An 18328-nucleotide genomic window follows, 5' to 3' on the forward strand; every position below is an offset into this window, starting at 1 on the left:
AGTGTTGCCTTTGCATTGGTTGGAAGAAAAATAAATCCAGTTTCATCTGCAGAGTAACATGATAGCCAGCATTTGATACTGCACTGAGTTTCTGCTTGACGCAGTGGTGCGGGAGATAGGCCCATCGGGGAGCTTGGTCCCACTGTGATTCTTAGGGCAGACTTGTGGGTGTAAGCTATGCCAGCTGGTAGTGGTCCCCAGGGTACTGTGCCAGTTGAGGATACCCAGACAGTAGTGTGCTCCTGCCACTCCAAAATGTTCCTTGTGTTGAACCCAGGACCGAGGGGGTGGGGCGGAGGGTGATGTAGAAACCTGGTGTGCTGGCACTGTCAGCAGAATTCTCCGCTATGCCAGAGGAATTCTTAGCATGCTCCAGATAGCTGCTTTCTGGTCCCTTTTTACTTCTAGAGTGAACTAGAGAATCTTGCCCCATAATACTAGTGCAACTTGTGGTTCAAGGCCTGTAAAATAATCACCAACAATTCTTGCATCACCTCTGTTATCTCTGTTTCACAGATAGGGGGACTGAGGTAGACACTGTGATTTGTCTCAAGTCCCACAGTCAGTAGTAGAATGAGTCAATCATGCTCAAGTCATATAATGTTGATAAATATAATGGAATTGAGAGAGAACTTATGTGAATGAACCGAATACCTCTAGAATAAGTCCAATCACAAAACTATTATTAGAATCATAGAATTGTAAGACTTGAAGGAACCTCAAAATGTCATCTAGTCCAGTCCCCTGCACTCATGACAGAACTAAGTATTATCTAGGCTATCCCTGAGAGGTGTTTGTCTAACCTGCTCTTAAAAATGTCCAATGATACAGATTCCACAACCTCCCTGAGCAATTTATTCCAGTGCTTATCCACCCTGGCAGGAAGTTTTTTCTTAATGTCCAACCTAAACCACCCTTGCTGCAATTTAAGCCCATTGCTTCTTGTCCTATCCTCAGAGGTTAAGGAGACTAATTTTTCTCCCTCCTTCTTGTAACAACCTTTTATGTACTTGAAAACTGTTATCATGTGCCCTCTGTCTTCTCTTCTCCAGACTAACAAACCCAGTTTTTTCAATCTTCCCTCATAGGTCATGTTTTATCGACCTTGATTAATTTTTGTTGCTCTTCTCTAGACTTTTTGCAGTTTGTCCACATCTTTCCTGAAATGTGGCTCCCAGAACTGAACACAAGACTCCAGTTGAGTCTGAATCAGCGCGGAGTAGAGTGGAAAAATTACTTCCTGTGTCTTGCTTACAACACTCCCGCTAATATATCCCAGAATGATGGGGTTTTTTTTGACAGTGTTACATTGTTGCCTCATATTTAGCTTGTGATACACTATGACCCCCAGATCCCTTCCTGCAGTACTCCTTCCTAGGCAGTCGTTTCCCGTTTTGTATGTGTGCAATTAATTGTTCATTCCTAAGTGGAGTGCTTTGCATTTGTCCTTATTGAATTTCATCCTGGTTTTTTCAGACCATTTCTCCAGTTTCTCCAGATCATTTAGAATTTTATCCTATCCTCCAAGCGCAACTTGATATTGTCCACAAACTTTATAAGTGTACTCTCTATCCTATTATGTAAATAATTAAGAAAGACGTTGAACAGAACCGGACCCAGAACTGATCCCTCAGGACCCCACTTGATATGCCCTTCCAACTTGACTGTGAACCATGGAAAACTATTTTCTAGGAATGGTTTTCCAACCAGGTGTACATCCACCTTATAGTAGCTGCATCTAGGTTGTATTACCCTAGTTTGTTTATGAGAGGGTTATGCGAGACAGTATCAAAAGTCTTACTAAAGTCAAGATATACCACATCTACTGCTTCCCCCCCTTATCCACAAGGCTTGTTACCTTGTCAAAGAGAACTATTAAGTTGGTTTGATGTGATTTGTTCTTGACAAATTCATGCTGTTACTTATCACTTTATCTTCTAAGTGTTTGCAAACTGATTGCTTAATTATTTGCTGCATTATCTTCCCTGGTATTAAAGTTAAGCTGACTGGTCTGTAGTTTCCCAGGTTGTCCTTATTTCCCTTTTTATAGATGGGCACTATATTTTCCCTTTCTCAGGCTTCTGGAATCTCTGCCGCCATACGTGACTTTTCAAAGATAATCGCTAATGGCTCAGTCAGCTCCTTGAGTATTCTAGGATGTTTTTATCTGGCCGTGGTGACTTGAAGACATCTAACTTGTCTAAGAACATAAAAATGGCGATACTGGGTCAGACTGATTGCCAGGGTTGGTCCTGGGGCCGGTTTTGTTCAATATCTTCATTAATGATCTGGAGGATGGTGTGGATTGCACCCTCAGCAAGTTTGCAGATGACACTAAACTGGGAGGAGAGGTAGATACGCTGGAGGGTAGGGATAGGACACAGAGGGACCTAGACAAATTGGAGGATTGGGCCAAAAGAAATCTGATGAGGTTCAACAAGGACAAGTGCAGAGTCCTGCACTTAGGACGGAAGAATCCCATGCACCGCTACAGACCAGGGACCGAATGGCTCGGCAGCAGTTCTGCAGAAAAGGACCTAGGGGTTACAGTGGACGAGAAGCTGGATATGAGTCAACAGTGTGCCCTTGTTGCCAAGAAGGCCAATGGCATTTTGAGCTGTATAAGTAGGGGCATTGCCAGCAGATCGAGGGATGTGATTGTTCCCCTCTATTCGATGTTGGTGAGGCCTCATCTGGAGTACTGTGTCCAGTTTTGGGCCCCACACTACAAGAAGGATGTGGAGAAATTGGAAAGAGTCCAGCGGAGGGCAACAAAAATGATGAGGGGACTGGAACACACGACTTATGAGGAGAGGCTGAGGGAACTGGGGATGTTTAGTCTACGGAAGAGAAGAATGAGGGGGGATTTGATAGCTGCTTTCAACTACCTGAAAGGGGGTTCCAAAGAGGATGGCTCTAGACTGTTCTCAGTGGTAGCAGATGACAGAACAAGGAGTAATGGTCTCAAGTTGCAGAGGGGGAGGTTTAGGTTGGATATTAGGAAAAAGTTTTTCACTAGGAGGGTGGTGAAACACTGGAATGTGTTACCTAGGGAGGTGGTGGAATCTCCTTCCTTAGAAGTTTTTAAGGTCAGGCTTGACAAAGTCCTAGGCTGGGATGATTTAATTGGGCATCGGCCCTGCTTTGAGCAGGGGATTGGACTAGATGACCTCCTGAGGTCCTTCCAACCCTGATATTCTATGAGTGTAGCTCAGTATCATGTCTTCCAGCAGTGGCTGGTGCCAAATGCTTTGGAGGAAATGAACAGAACAGGGCAATTATGGAGTGATCCATCTCCTGTTCAGTCGCAGCATTTGGCAGTTGGAGGTTTAGGGGTTCCCAGAGCATGGGGTTGTCGCTAACTATCTTGGCTAATAGCCGTTGAACTTCTCTAAATAGTCATTCACTAAAATAAGGTTTAAACAAATTGGGATCAATACCAGAATCCCTCACATGTTAAAACAATGGGGGCATCAAGACCGCCATGGAAGAAGGAAAAGGCATATAGTAATTTTAGTAGCTTTCTCTATAAGTATATATGTTGAATAATCACAGTACAACATGTTAAACCAGAAATGTTACACTTCAAAAACTAGGGTGTCTCTCATTTCTATTTAAGTGATAAGGGCAACCATTCTGGGTCAGACCAAAGGTTCATCTAGCCCAGTATCCTGTCTTCCAACAGTGGCCAATACCAGGTGCCCCAGAGGGAATGAACAGAACAGGTAATCATCAAGTGTTAAGGCTGCTAATCACCAATTCTTGACTTGTAAATTAAAGACAGCTCTGTTTACTGAGACAGTGATAAATTAACTGTACTTGGAAGAGTAATTGCCGAATATCAGTCATTAAATTTTGTTTTGTAACTTGTGTGGGTGGGGAAAAATGTAACTGAATTTGGAGTAACCTGGTAAATTGTGGTTAGTCAAAATGTTAATGACAATGTCCTAGTGCTTCTTACAGACATACAATCCACTGAAATGACATCTGCAACTATATTCTCAACTCAACTTATGTTATAATAGGAATACATGTAGAAAATCTAAAACTCACCAACACACAGCTTAGGGCTTTTTAAGCTAATGAAAACAAATTACTCTAATGATGTGAACATACAGGTATAGGGGTGTTAAAGTGAAATTCCAAGAGACTTTATAAAAGTTTGTGTTTGATTAAAACCACATCTTTGAAGTACACACGAATTTCTCATAGCACCAGTCTAGTACATCTATAATTTGTGGAGTCAGTGGTAACAAGGCTCCATTGTGGCTGTGTTGCTAGGGAACAGTAAGGAGGAAGGGGGTTCAGGAATTGATGTCAAGGCACAGAGCCTCCAAGCACATGGTCCTATGCACATCACCTGGAATACTTGGTGCTGGAAATCTGGCTTCATTGCTGTTCCAAAAGGGAAGTGTGCAACATCAATTCTATCACCTGCACTGAAGAATGAGTGTGGAGAGGGAGAACTTCAGCAAGGAGAACTTATGGGAGGTGGTCAGGAGATCAAGTTTCTCCATCTGTAAAATAGGGCTAATTGTACTTGCCCTCCTTTTGTAATGACTTTAACGTCTCTGGGTGAGAAGCTCTATGAAAGTTTAGTAGTATTGAATTCAAACATTCCTCAGATGTGAATCTTGAAGATTACAAAAGGATGTATGTGCATCTGTTATATAATGCATACAACATAAAGATTCACTTCCAGATTCAAGAAAGCAGATCAAAGAACAGCAACTTAGAATTGCTCATTTTAAAGACCACGTGAGATGATAAACAGATCCTAAAAATACCTCTGGTGACGATGCTAACAGAGTCTCAATTGTTGCTTAAATATGGAACCCTCGTTGCATCCGATGAAGTGGGTATTCACCCACAAAAGCTTATTCTCCAATACATCTGTTAGTCTATAAGGTGCCAAAGGACTCTTTGCCGCTTCGTTCAGACCTGTATCAAATCTCTTTTGGATACTTTGTATGATTGTAGTTTTCATAGGCTGTTGTAATTTACTTTCAAGATTATACTCTGAAACTGCTGTTCAGAACTTAAAGTCACATCTATTTTTTTGATGTCTTGGATGATTATTATGACAGAGGGAATGGGCGATTTTCTAATGTTTTGATACCTTATTAATCTGTTTTCATAAGTAAATGCCTGCTGTTATCAGTGCTATATTTTGTTGAATTTTTATGGCACTCCTGTGTAGAGAAAGATTCAGTCATCTGTATTTCAGCATATGATTTCTAAAGAAATCTGGCTCGCATTCAGGGTGGAGAAATGCACTGACTGAATATATATTGTGTGCTTTTTAATGCTACAGTTTAATGCAGAAAGTGTAAAATAACTAACTGGTCTATTTTGGGGCGCAATCGTGGAATGTTAAGTAACTGGATTTAAATAGTTCCAGTAAAATTCAAGAGTACTGCTGGGTAAAAACAATGTAGTCAAATTAATTAACTGTGCTGTAAATTTCTTGTGTAGATAAAGAAAATTTACTTTCAGTCTGTCAAGGGTAGATGTTACCTACATATCCCAGCATTTTAATGCCTGTACTTACAGGTGGTTTTCTTTCATGACCCAAATTTGGGGATCCATGTTGGCTGACTAAGATTATCTGGTTTCAGAGTGGTAGCCATGTTAGTCTGTATCCGCAAAAACCACGAGGAGTCCTTGTGGCATCTTAGAGACTAACAAATTTATATGGGCTAGAAGCCCATGAAAGCTTGTGTCCAAATAAATTTGTTAGTCTCTAAGGTGCCAAAAGGACTCCTCGTTGTTGTAGTTTTAAGATTATCTGTTGTATCCATTTAATGACACTTTTTGTGGAAGATTAAATGACTACATCTTCATAAGTCTTTCAAATATCATAATTATCAAAGAGATAGCTGCCAATATAACAATCTGAAGTGGAATAAGATATAAGGAATGCAGCTTCTTTGAATCCATAGTCATCTGGAACTGTCACAGTTGTTACATTGCTATAAAAAAGTAATGGAACTTACTATCTCCTACTGTATACTTAAACTGTTGTTAAAATATAGGTGTGGGGACAAGGGCCCTGAGGATAACTGATTTAACTTGCATATTTGCCATTGAGCAGGACATATATTGGTGTTAGTGGGGAGTCTTTTGATAGAGGCTGTCTCTGAAGGATTCCCAGCTGATTTAGTATCAATAATATTATGGAAAGGGAAACTGGATGCCATCCAGCTGTTAGACAACAGAGTGCATCTCGTTGACTGTCTTACAAAGATGTTAGTTCTAGGGTCCAACACAGGAGATTGAGTTCACCCTTAAAGGTGTACTAATTTCTGTATATTTGCTTAAGATTCCAAATCACTGATGGAATATATGTAGATAAATTAAAAAATAGATATCTATAAAATGCAGTCTGCAGGACAGCAAGATAGAATCATAGAATATCAGGGTTGGAAGGGACCTCAGGAGGTCATCTAGTCCAACCCCCTGCTCAAAGCAGGGCCGATGCCCAATTAAATCATCCCAGCCTAGGACTTTGTCAAGCCTGACCTTAAAAACTTCTAAGGAAGGAGATTCCACCACCTCCCTAGGTAACGCATTCCAGTGTTTCACCACCCTCCTAGTGAAAAAGTTTTTCCTAATATCCAACCTAAATCTCCCCCTCTGCAACTTGAGACCATTACTCCTTGTTCTGTCATCTGCTACCACTGAGAACAGTCTAGAGCCATCCTCTTTGGAACCCCCTTTCAGGTAGTTGAAAGCAGCTGTCAAATCCCCCCTCATTCTTCTCTTCCGTAGACTAAACATCCCCAGTTCCCTCAGCCTCTCCTCATAAGTCGTGTGTTCCAGTCCCCTCATCATTTTTGTTGCCCTCCGCTGGACTCTTTCCAATTTCTCCACATCCTTCTTGTAGTGTGGGGCCCAAAACTGGACACAGTACTCCAGATGAGGCCTCACCAACATCGAATAGAGGGGAACAATCACATCCCTCGATCTGCTGGCAGTGCCCCTACTTATACAGCCCAAAATGCCATTGGCCTTCTTGGCAACAAGGGCACACTGTTGACTCATATCCAGCTTCTCGTCCACTGTAACCCCTAGGTCCTTTTCTGCAGAACTGCTGCCGAGCCATTCGGTCCCTGGTCTGTAGCGGTGCATGGGATTCTTCCGTCCTAAGTGCAGAACTCTGCACTTGTCCTTGTTGAACCTCATCAGATTTCTTTTGGCCCAATCCTCCAATTTGTCTAGGTCCCTCTGTGTCCTATCCCTACCCTCCAGCGTATCTACCTCTCCTCCCAGTTTAGTGTCATCTGCAAACTTGCTGAGGGTGCAATCCACACCATCCTCCAGATCATTAATGAAGATATTGAACAAAACCAGCCCCAGGACCGACCCTTGGGGCACTCCCCTTGATACCGGCTGCCAACTAGACATGGAGCCATTGATCACTACCCATTGAGCCTGACAATCTAGCCAGCTTTCTATCCACCTTATAGTCCATTTATCCACCCCATATTTCTTTAACTTGCTGGCAAGAATACAGTGTCAAAAGCTATGCTAAAGTCAAGGAACAACACGTCCACTGCTTTCCCTTCATCCACAGAAGCAGTTATCTCGTCATAGAAGGCAATTAGGTTAGTCAGGCATGACTTGCCCTTGGTGAATCCATGCTGACTGTTCCTGATCACTTTCCTCTCCTCTAAGTGCTTCAGAATAGATTCCTTGAGGACCTGCTCCATGATTTTTCCAGGGACTGAGGTGAGGCTGACTGGCCTGTAGTTCCCAGGATCCTCCTCCGTCCCTTTTTTAAAGATGGGCACTACATTAGCCTTTTTCCAGACATCCGGGACTTCCCCCGATCGCCATGAGTTTTCAAAGATAGAACAGAGATAATCCCATGTGATCATAGTGAGACCACTATAGTGAAAGATCATAAACTTATATAAAATATTTTAAAAGTATTAATGTACTCTAGCTTTTGTTTTTCTCTTTTTTACAAAAAGAAAAAAGAGAGAGTGAATACTTTAACTTGGGCTGTGCTGATACTTTCCCTTAATGGTGACATTTTAAAAATAATTCTTCCTCCTGGACTGGCACCTGCTTAAATGAACTACGTTGATTAATGCATAAGTCACATACTGTCAGAAAGCTATAGTTTAGATGTTCTATCCTTCTGCTATAAACAATGTCTCATGGTATAAAAGATATCTGTCTAACATGTAAAGTTAACTTCTTCAGGCATGTTCTAAAACTGCTTTAGAATGCACTGTACCTTGTGATTGCAGGGCATGTAGATAATTCTTGTATGGTAGAGGCATTTCAGCTTTGGCCTTGTGCTTCATGCAAAGTCAAGACTTGTGTGTCTCTCATTAAGAGTGTGTATTAAGTTACAACTTTTGGCACACTTAACCTGTGAATGACCCACCAACTGAAGGTACTACAGAGTCTGATTACTCTAATGTAACTAAGGGCATGTCTACACTGGCAGAGTTACAGCACCAGGAGTTACAGCACCTCTCAGAGAGCGTTGAAGGGAAACTGCAGTTGTGGGTTCACACTGTCAGCTGCCTGCGCAATAGCATGTTCACACTTGTGGCACTTGCAACGGTATTCGGAGCAGTGCACTCTGGGCAGCTATCCCCCAGAGCACCTCTTTCTCTTCTGCCACTAAGAGTTGTGGGAAGGCAGAGGGGGTCGCGGGGTATCCTGGGTTCTGTCCCAATGCCCCGTGATGCATTGCTTTGCATCCCAGCAATCCCTGTGCTTCCGTCCGCATTTGGTGTCATCTTTCAACGGTTTGTGTACTGCGCTCCCAGCCTCTTTGGGCTGCACGAATGGATCCTGAACTGTTGACCAGTATGCTGCTCGCTCTGACCAACATGTCACAAGTAGCAGTGGAGTTATTCCTTAAACTACAAAGGCAAGAGGAGTGCGACATGGATCTCACCATGCGTAATAGCTACGCCACGAGATTTCTTGGGGCATTCACGGAGGTGCTGACCACAGTGGAACTCCGCTTTTGGGCTTGGGAAACAAGCACTGAGTGGTGGGATCACATCGTGATGCACGTCTGGCATGACGAGCAGTGGCTGCAGAACTTTCAGATGAGGAAAGCCACATTCATAGGACTGTGTGATAAGCTCACCCCAGCCCTGCGGCAGGCACAAGGACACAAGAATGAGAGCTGTCCTGCCCTTGGAGAAGTGCGTGGCGATTGCACTGTGGAAGCTGCCTACTCCAGACTGCTACCGATCGGTCGCTAACCAGTTCGGAGTGGGAAAGTCTACCGTTGGACTCAGGTTGACGGAAGTCAGCAGGGTCATTAATTGTATCCTGCTCCTACAGCTGGAGCGCAGCTGGGACTGGACAGCCTCTTCTACCCAAATGCTGATGAGGTCTAGCAACTCAGGATTGTTCCAAGCGGGGGATCGCTTCATGCGTAGAGTAGGCATGGCTACCCAGAAAGATGCGCTGACACCACTGCAGGCATCACCAAGTAAACAGTTAGGGGACTTTCAAAATTCCAAAGGAATTTACAGGGTGGGGATGAGGGTTGGTCACCTGAGGGCAGGGCAGTAGAGTTCAAACCGATGACCAGAGAGGTGAGAACAGGCACTGTGGGACACCTCCCGGAGGCCAGCTGCAGCGCTGTAATCGACCACAGTGTCTACACTAGCACCGCAGTGCAGTAGCCCCGGGGCAGAAAGCTCTACACCTCTCGTTGGGGTGGGTGTGGTTTTTTTTTTTTTTTAAAAGCGCTACAAATGCACAGTTTCTGTGCGCTACGTGGCTTGGCAGTGGGTACGCCTCGGGAGTTACAGCGCAGAAAGCTGCTGTACTGCACAGAAACTTGCCAGTGTAGGCAGGGCCTAAGTATTATAGTTGCTGCAGAGGTGTGATCACTGAAACATTGTAGTAGTGGACAGTGGGGGTTTCTTGCTGCAATTGCTTTTGATGTCATGAAATCTTGATTCTTGGAGCTAATGGGTTAAACATTGTATCTTCAAATAGGAGATGCAGGTATTGGAAGGATTTAACAAAGCACTTCTGTTCAATCATTGGCCAGTCAATTTCGGATTCGCATTTAAAAAAAACAACCCATAGAATAGCTGCTTTCAGAGGCAGGGTAGCAACAAAAGGAAACATTCAAGGATATCAGTTGCACAGCAAGAAAACAAGAAACAAGATTAATCTTGATAGTTTCTTCCACTGCATTCAGAGACTAAAAGTAGAATTTTAGAGCTGTACCCAAGTTTTTGTTCTACTTGCAAAATTCTAAGGTTTTTTTTTTCTTGTCTGTTCAAACTATTTAGGTGTATTTATATGAATGTATGGACTTATGAGTTACAAAAGAAAAGTTTCAGAGTAACAGCCGTGTTAGTCTATATTCGCAAAAAGAAAAGGAGTACAAAAAGAAAAGTTAAAATGCATAAAAGCTAAGATTTATTTTAGCCAGGCTATAAACTTGTTTAAAATGGTCTGTGGTGTAAATTCCTTACCCAGTAAAACATAGGGAAGTTACGGTAACATTTGCTGATGCTTGCAGTATCCTTTTTTGTACTCATCTTATTTTCTTCTAAGTATTTGGGAAGAAAATATTTTGCAGTTGTATTGTGAACGCTTCTGGTGAAAAGAGAAACTTTTGTATTTCTGGAAGGTTTTTAATGTTTATGGAACATTATGGAACTCATGGAACATGAGTCTTTTAGTAAAGATAAACTAAAAGGGATGCTGCAAGTTAAAATCTGGCTCAAAATGTAGGCGCTCACAAAATGGCCTCTGCAGATCTATGCAGTAGGAGCTGAACTGAATGCTGTGCCTCACATTCCAAGAACCACCCTAAAGCTGTTCAATCATTTTGGAGAAAGGGCAGGGAGACTTGTTCTCTAGTCTGCAGATCTGGTGTTCCAACAACTGTTGTAAAAGGCCTTACTCCCATAACTGCCCTCTTTTTTTCTTTTTGCTGTTGTTTGTATTACAGTAGTTCTTAGGAGGCAACTTAGAATGGAGCCCTGTTGTGCTAGGCACTGTACAAAGATGAGTAATAGACTGGCCTTACCCTGAAGAGTTTGCAATCCAAATAGACAAGACAAAGGGTAGCAGAAAGGGGTGTACTTTATGTGCAGAGGGATGGTTTGCAAATGTCATGGTAATTCTCTGATTTGTAGTTTGTTTTTTGTTTGTTTGTTTTTTACTCCTTAGGGTTGGGTTTAGTTAGGAAACTCCTGTGAGCAGTCTTGGAATATTAACCTCCCATTGATTGCCCAGTTGGTTTAACTTACATTTAAAAAAAGTTATTTGGCAAGCGTTTTTGGAAGACCAGTAATGGAATTCAGTAGATCTTGTGCAGCAAGCACTACGGGCTGCTCTGCACTAAAGCTGTAAGACAACCTAAATTATGCCAGTTCATTTACGAAAGTTACGTAACTGAGGTCAACATAACTTAGGTCGACTTACAGCGGTGTCTATACTGTGCTATGATAATGGGAGATGCTCTCTTGCCGACTTACCTTCCACCTCTCAGGGAGGTGGACTACAGACATCGACAGGAGAGCATTCTGCCATCGACTTAGTTTGTCTTCACCAGATTCGCTAAATCGACACCGCTGTGTTCATCGCAGCAGTGCCAATTTAGCCAGAAATATAGACAAGCCCTAAGTTTCATGTGAGAATATAATGTCCCCTATGGACCAGCAGTCCCTTTGATGGTCTTTTGTTTGAATAGCTTTTTTTATTTTCAGAGCAGGGAAGCAAGTGGGAGAGGCCCCTCGGGGTCCCTTTTCTGGGCAAAGTCTTGTTTGTGCCACCTACTGTAATCTAATCAGAGTTTTTTCAAATGAAAAGCTTCAGATCATCATAGAAAAAATTTCTACCTGCCTAGTTACTTCTGCTCACAGATGGCTAGTCTTTCCCTACCTAACAATTGGTTATTCAAAGAGGTTTTCCTCTTTGTGTGCAATTTAAGCTCTACATGTCATTTGCTCTGTTTCAGAGCATTGGGTTAAGGGTAAACTGAGATCAACCTGAAATGAACTTGCACTTGCAGTTAACTTAAGTTTCTCTTAAGTACCTTTGGGTCTATCAGAGACTCACTTATTTAGTGGTCCATACTTCACAATATACTTAGTTAGCTGTCCCCAAATCAAAGGACAGATATACCCATAAGACTAGTCCTCTACTCACCTGTCATTAAAGGAACCATCATTTGCTTATGGGAAAACATGGCTGGTAGGTACTATCCAACCCAGCAAGGGGTGACGGGATTTGTTCTCACTAGGAGATGGTTTGTGGGAATACTCCTTCAGAACAGTGCCCTTAATGCCATTCTTCACGCTGTTGGCCAGGCAAGTTTCTTGGCAGATGACTTTAACTGCAAGATTCAGGACCAACGCAAGTGCTTCCTGAAGGATGCTGTGTTGATTTCCCTCTCTTCTAGGGGAGGTTGACTTAAATGCTTTTCAGAATAACGTGTCTGTTTTAGAGTACGCTGCTTTTCACTGATTCGTATATTGTTTCATGAAATGGCTCTTGCATCTGTACCTTGTATCTGATTTAGTTCCTATGACTTCATTTATCTTTTTTCTAAGGTGTTGTCATTTTGGAGTGTAAGCACCTCAGAAACCCTGTTACTGTAATAAATCAAAGAAGATTAGGGTTGGAAGAGACCTCAGGAGGTCATCCAGTCCAATCCCCTGCTCAAATCAACCAACACCCACAAAATCATCCCAGCCAGGGCTTTGTCAAGTCGGGCCTTAAAAACCTCTAAGCATGAAGATTCCACCACCTCTCCAGGTAACCCATTCCAGTGCTTCACCACCCTCCTAGTGAAATAGTGTTTCCTGATATCCAACCTAGACCTCTTGCACTGCAACTTGAGACCACTGCTTCTTTTTCTGTCATCTGCCACCACTGAGAAGAGCCTAGCTCCATCCCCTTTGGAACCCTCCCACCCCCTTCAGGTAGTTGCAGGCTGCTATCAAATCTCCCCTCACTCTCTTCTCTTCTGTAGACTAAATAAGCCCAGTTCCCTCAGCCTCTCCTCATAAGTTATGTGCTCCAGCCCCCTGATCATTTTCATTGCCCTCCACTGGACGCTCTCCAATTTGTCCACATCCCTCTGTAGTGGGGGGACCAAAACTGGATGCAGTACTCCAGGTGTGGCCTTACCAGTGCCAAATAGATGGGAACGATGACATCCCTCGATCTGCTGGCAATGCTCCTACTAATACAGCCCAATATGTCGCTGGCCTTCTTGGCAACAGGGGCACACTGCTGGCTCATATCCATACTCATTCTCGTCCACTGTAATCCCCAGGTCCTCTTCTGCAGAACTGCTGTTTAGCCAGTCGGTCCCCAGCCTGTAGTGGTGCATGGGATTCTTCCTTCTTAAGTGCAGGACTCTGTACTTGTCCTTGTTGAACCTCATCAGATTTATTTTGTCCCAGTCCTCCAATTTGTGTAGGTTACTCTGGACCCTATCCCTACCCTCTGGCGTATCTACCTCTCCCCCCATCTTAGTGTCATCTGTGAACTTGCTGAGGGTACAATTAATCCCATCATCCAGATCAGTAATAAAGATGTTGAACAAAACCAGCCCCAGGACTGACCCCTGGGGCACTCCGCTTGATACCAGCTGCCAACTAGACATCGAGCTGTTGATCACTACCCGTTGAGCCCGACAATCTAGCCAGCTTTCTATCCACCTTATAGTCCATTCATCCAATCCATACTTTTTTAACTTGCTGGCAAGAATACTGTGGGAGACCATATCAAAAGCTTTGCTAAAGTTAAGATATATCACATCCACCGCTTTCCCCATGTCCACCGAGCCAGTTATCTCATCACAGAAGGCACTCAGGTTGGTCAGGCATGACTTGCCCTTGGTGAATCCATGCTGACTGTTTCTGATCATCTTCCTCTCCTCTAAGTGCTTCAAAATGGATTCCTTGCGGACATGCTCCATGATTTTGCTGGGGACCGAAGTGAGGCTGACCGGTCTATAGTTCCCCGGGTTCTCTTTCTTCCCTTTTTAAAATATTTTAAAAATGCTTTTAGTATGTTTGTTTTTACTCTTTAACAAAGCAAAATCTGTTTGTATGATGTTAGATTAGAAATTTAACAGTATTGGGGAGAAATTGCACTCATAGCACAAGAGGTTAATGCTAGACTTTGTGATAACCATGCAGGGTGGGCAATGTGTTAGACTGCTTCAGGCAAAGGTCTCTTTAAGCTGTCTACTCTAGGTGTTACAAAAACAAGATTAGTGAACCTAATTCCATAGCAAACGTTTCTTATTAAAACAGAGAATTGGAGGTTTAATTTTCTTTTAGAAAGGAGTTCAAAATCTGCTTTTGCTAATTCTTATGGCCTTAACCTAAAGAATCAAGCAAGTTTTAAAGATGGCAATCTGAAGATCTTGTCTGTAAGTACAAATGTTTCTCGTGAGGGAGGCTGCTGACATTCCCCAACACTTCAACCAAATGATAAAGTGGGTAGAGATTTTGAAACAAAATAACTTGCCCCAGACAAATTAAAGAGGGTTGAGGAGAAAACCGTTCAGACTCCTGTCCACTAAAGGATGGCTCCCTGTCGTACAACTTGCAGTGTGCTGTGCAGTCTTTTTTTAACTGACTCTGCACATGTGCTGTCACTGTGTCTGTGGCATTGTGAATTCTGCTAAGCCTTTCAACATTAATCTGCCGTTTGGGATGGACAGTTTATTGAGGGTGTAACAAAATGATGGATCGCATTAAAAAGAGGAAACTGCAAAGCAAACAATGTTTGCTGTCTTCTTTGGGAGTAGTTTTCTGCAGAAAGAGCAATGTTCCCACTTTTGTATGTCTTTCTGGCGGTCTAAGCCCTGTGGGGAAGGACCCAGTATTCATATTTAGCTGTAAAGAGCCATACATACACTGGTTCCTAATAATTGGCTTTCTTAAATAACATGCATATAATTGTGTGGCAGATGTGTGCACTGTCCAAATGTCTGTGGCAATAAATACATTGATTTTGATTGTAAATAACCAGTTACTCATCTTACTGGCCACTTGTAATCACCCAGTTTACATGCACAGCTGTAGAAATTCCATGCACAGAGTAGGAATCCAATTCTTAAAAGCCTGAGTGTCTTGCTTGAGATGGGCAGGCAGGGATAGTAGGGATTTAGTTATAGATCTCTATTTATGAAGCTTTAATATGATGTATCTTCCTGGCTCACGCTGCCCTGACTTGAAGCTGCATGTACTGGATTTTGGAGTGTGCATCAGATATGTTGAGAGGATGTATGAAATCCAAAACCTTATTTGACACTTTTCTTAGCATAAATTGCTAAGTTAATTGAGCAAACATTTTAATGAACCCTGCTCTTACATGATTGAGCATTAAATTTTCATTTAATATTTAAGCAGGGTTGTATTTTTAGTTTTGTGCGGAGAAGGACTCTTCTCTAATGCTGAGCAACTTAAAAAAATGTATATTTCTATAAGGACATAATGTGTGGTACCTTACTGCAGAAATAGCACAGGTGCGCTGGAATTTGTCAGTCTCTCGTGTTAGTGATTGTATGTTAAAACTCTGATTAAAAATGAGGCTTTTTTTCCTTTAATAAAAGCCACCTTCCTTTCTAGTATCCAGTATTTATCGAAACCCTAATTAAACTCCTGTAATTAGGCAAAAGGGAATTCTTTAAGACTACTTCTGTTTGAGTACTTTCAAATAAAGGCCATTGTTTACTGCCCATTCTTTCCTGTTTTCTAGCACACACTGTACAGCTAGCTTCTTTCTTCCTCAGATCTAATGTAGGTATATGTAAAAACATCTAAACAAGCTACTGCCTTGGTTCACATGTAAAATAAGCATTGTAAGCCTATTTGCATATGACGTCAGCATGAAGATATGAAGTCAGCAGCTATGTTCCCTGTAAGCTGCGCGGCCGTGCAGCAGCCTATTTAGAACTGCGCAGACACTCGGGGAACCTGCCTGGCTGGGACCTACCGGGGAAGGGGCATCCCAAACCCAGCCATGGCCTGGATCTGCCACGGCCAGGGCGCCCCTCCCTCAGCCTGAATCCAGCCCTGACCTGGACCTGCCACAGCCAGGGGAAGATGCGCCTCTCCCAGGGCCCCAACCCCAGAGCTGCTGCTGTGGGAGAGGCACCTCTTCTCCCCTTCCCCTCTCCCCGCACACCCCCCCAAGCCCAGGTGCTGCTGCAGAGAGAGAGAGCTGGGGGGAAGTCCTCTCTCCCCATCTCAGCCCTGGGGCAGCCTGCTCCCCAAACCCCTCATCCCTGGCCCCACCCCAGAGCCAGCACCCCAGCCCTGAGCCCCTCATTCCCAGCCCCACCCCGGAGGCTGAATCCCTCGGCCCCATTCCCACCACATGAATTTTGTTATGTGCACTAATATGAAGGTGATGTGTCACATCACCTCTACATTGGTGCACATAACTAAATTAATTACTCCTGTGTGTGTGGGAAAATTAGAGGGAACACTGGTCAGCACATCGAGGAATAAACTGGGGCAGGGGGTCTCCTTGACCTTAGGGACAAAACAACTAACTCTGGGGATACAATGTGGCAAAAGAACACCTCTCTATGCTTCACCAAGGAAGCAAAAAGCATTTCACGAATGCAGTAAGAGGGATCCTAGCCTTGTTGTTTGGAGACTCTGGGTGACTGCTTTAGGCAAGAAACTATTTTAGACAAAGGTTTTAGCATGTTAAAGTTTTAGATTCTGGGAAGTACTTTATACTTTTTTGGTTTATATGTAAGAATTTGTTCCTATCATTATCCTTATTCACAGTCTCTTAAATCTTAGTTTTTGATGATGATCTTATGATTGTTTTCACTATAAATATATCTCAGGGCTGTGATGTTATATTGGAGCTAATCTTCAGTTGACTCAAACAAGCTGGTGTATGCACTGTTCCTTTTGGGACAGCTTACCTTGTAATTTCTGTGAGTGATCAATGGTTAAGGTCTTGACACTGCAGGGGAATGCTTCAAGGCAGCTCAGGGATTGGGGTGCACCTATTGTTGTCCTGCAAGGCAAAATAAGGGCTGGCAGAGCACAGAGGAGATTGTGTGGGTAGCAAACAGACTGCTGCTGTTGGGAGCTGACACCAAGTGAAACACAAGCAGATTTTCCTTTCTTTGGAGGCAAGGGAGTAAAAAGTCCTGAGTACCCCAAGGAAATGTCAACGTTTTCATGCAGAGCTGAGCCACTGTTAGCTACTGTGTCCTCCATCAGCTTCTTCTGTTAGTCAATGGCTGTTGGTTCCAAATAGCTGTGAATTCACGGACTGTGTCTCAAAATGCCCTGTATACAGGGTAGGAGGGAGACCAGAAGAGCATGATGGGATAGTGAGTGCCTTGATTCACTTGCCTACATCTTCTCTCCCCCGAGTCCTGTCTTTGCTGCGTCCTGGGCCTTCCACAAGTTCCGGGGTCTGGCTGTTTGTAAAGATATGCTGTTCTGTTTTGAACATGTTGCTGTAAAGACTATGAAAGGAAAATGGTGATGTTGCAGGGTGTCTTCTGCTGGTGAATGGAAACTAAGATGTTTCCCCTGGAACAGACTTCTCTTCTAGTGACTTCATTTCTGTTGTACCAAACAATACCATAACAGTACAATGAATAGGATGTTAGTGGAATACACAGTATGGAGTCACTACAAGCTGTCCCATTCTAAAGTGAATCTAGAGTGTCTTCAAGACACTACATGTTGTACAGTTTTATAAGGGAACTGATATACAAACTAATTGTTTAATTAAAAGCAAGACTTATCGTCAGTTTCTTAAACAACATACAGACAGTTGGCTTTATGGCATGGAATAACGTACCCCTTCTTCTAAGTTTAGAGTTTTTCAGTCTGTCCAGCAATTTGATCACATAGCAGGACATCCCTGAGTGTTTTATAACAATGAAAATGCCTTGAAATTTAACAATTAATCTAGATTTCTTATTGCATGAACATAAAGTTTAATAGTCTGTCCCTTTACATGCTGTTTTGCTGCATGCTGGTCTTATTAGAACTCATTATTCTACAGTCTTGGATATGCCATTCTGAAATTGTTTGGTTAGTGACTTTTATCTGTTTGGAGATTTGTCCCACTTCTTACAAAAGCAGTGTTTCCAAACTTCTCGGAATGAAGTTGGCTACACCAGCCTCATTTTGGTGGAGCTACTTTCCGTTGAAATCTCCCTTCTCTGTTAATATTCTTTTCTCCTTCCCTTCTTCCATGGTGTGGCATTGCTTATGTCTTTTGACTTAGGGCCTGGTCCTGCAGCCACTACTCAGTGTGTGATTTCGTTGACTTCAAGGATCAAGCCCTTAATCTTAAAGACCCTGTTGTCCTT

The 18328-nt window shown here is 42.9% G+C and overlaps 1 protein-coding gene across 6 annotated transcripts in view; it reads left to right on the plus strand.

The window, feature by feature from the left end:
- The window catches only part of RALB (RAS like proto-oncogene B), a 79916-nt gene that overhangs the window by 36833 nt on the left and 24755 nt on the right, over positions 1 to 18328 (plus strand). The window contains exon 1 of one of the 6 annotated variants that reach the window (XM_043524933.1): positions 3625 to 3725. The exons of the other annotated variants lie outside the window; for them this stretch is intronic. The gene's annotated coding sequence lies outside the window, so the exon portion shown is untranslated. Of the gene's footprint in view, positions 1 to 3624; positions 3726 to 18328 lie in introns of those variants that run through there. 6 annotated transcript variants of the gene reach the window in all.

This window comes from Chelonia mydas, chromosome 11 (assembly GCF_015237465.2).
Source record: "Chelonia mydas isolate rCheMyd1 chromosome 11, rCheMyd1.pri.v2, whole genome shotgun sequence".
Lineage (NCBI taxonomy): Eukaryota > Metazoa > Chordata > Testudines > Cheloniidae > Chelonia > Chelonia mydas.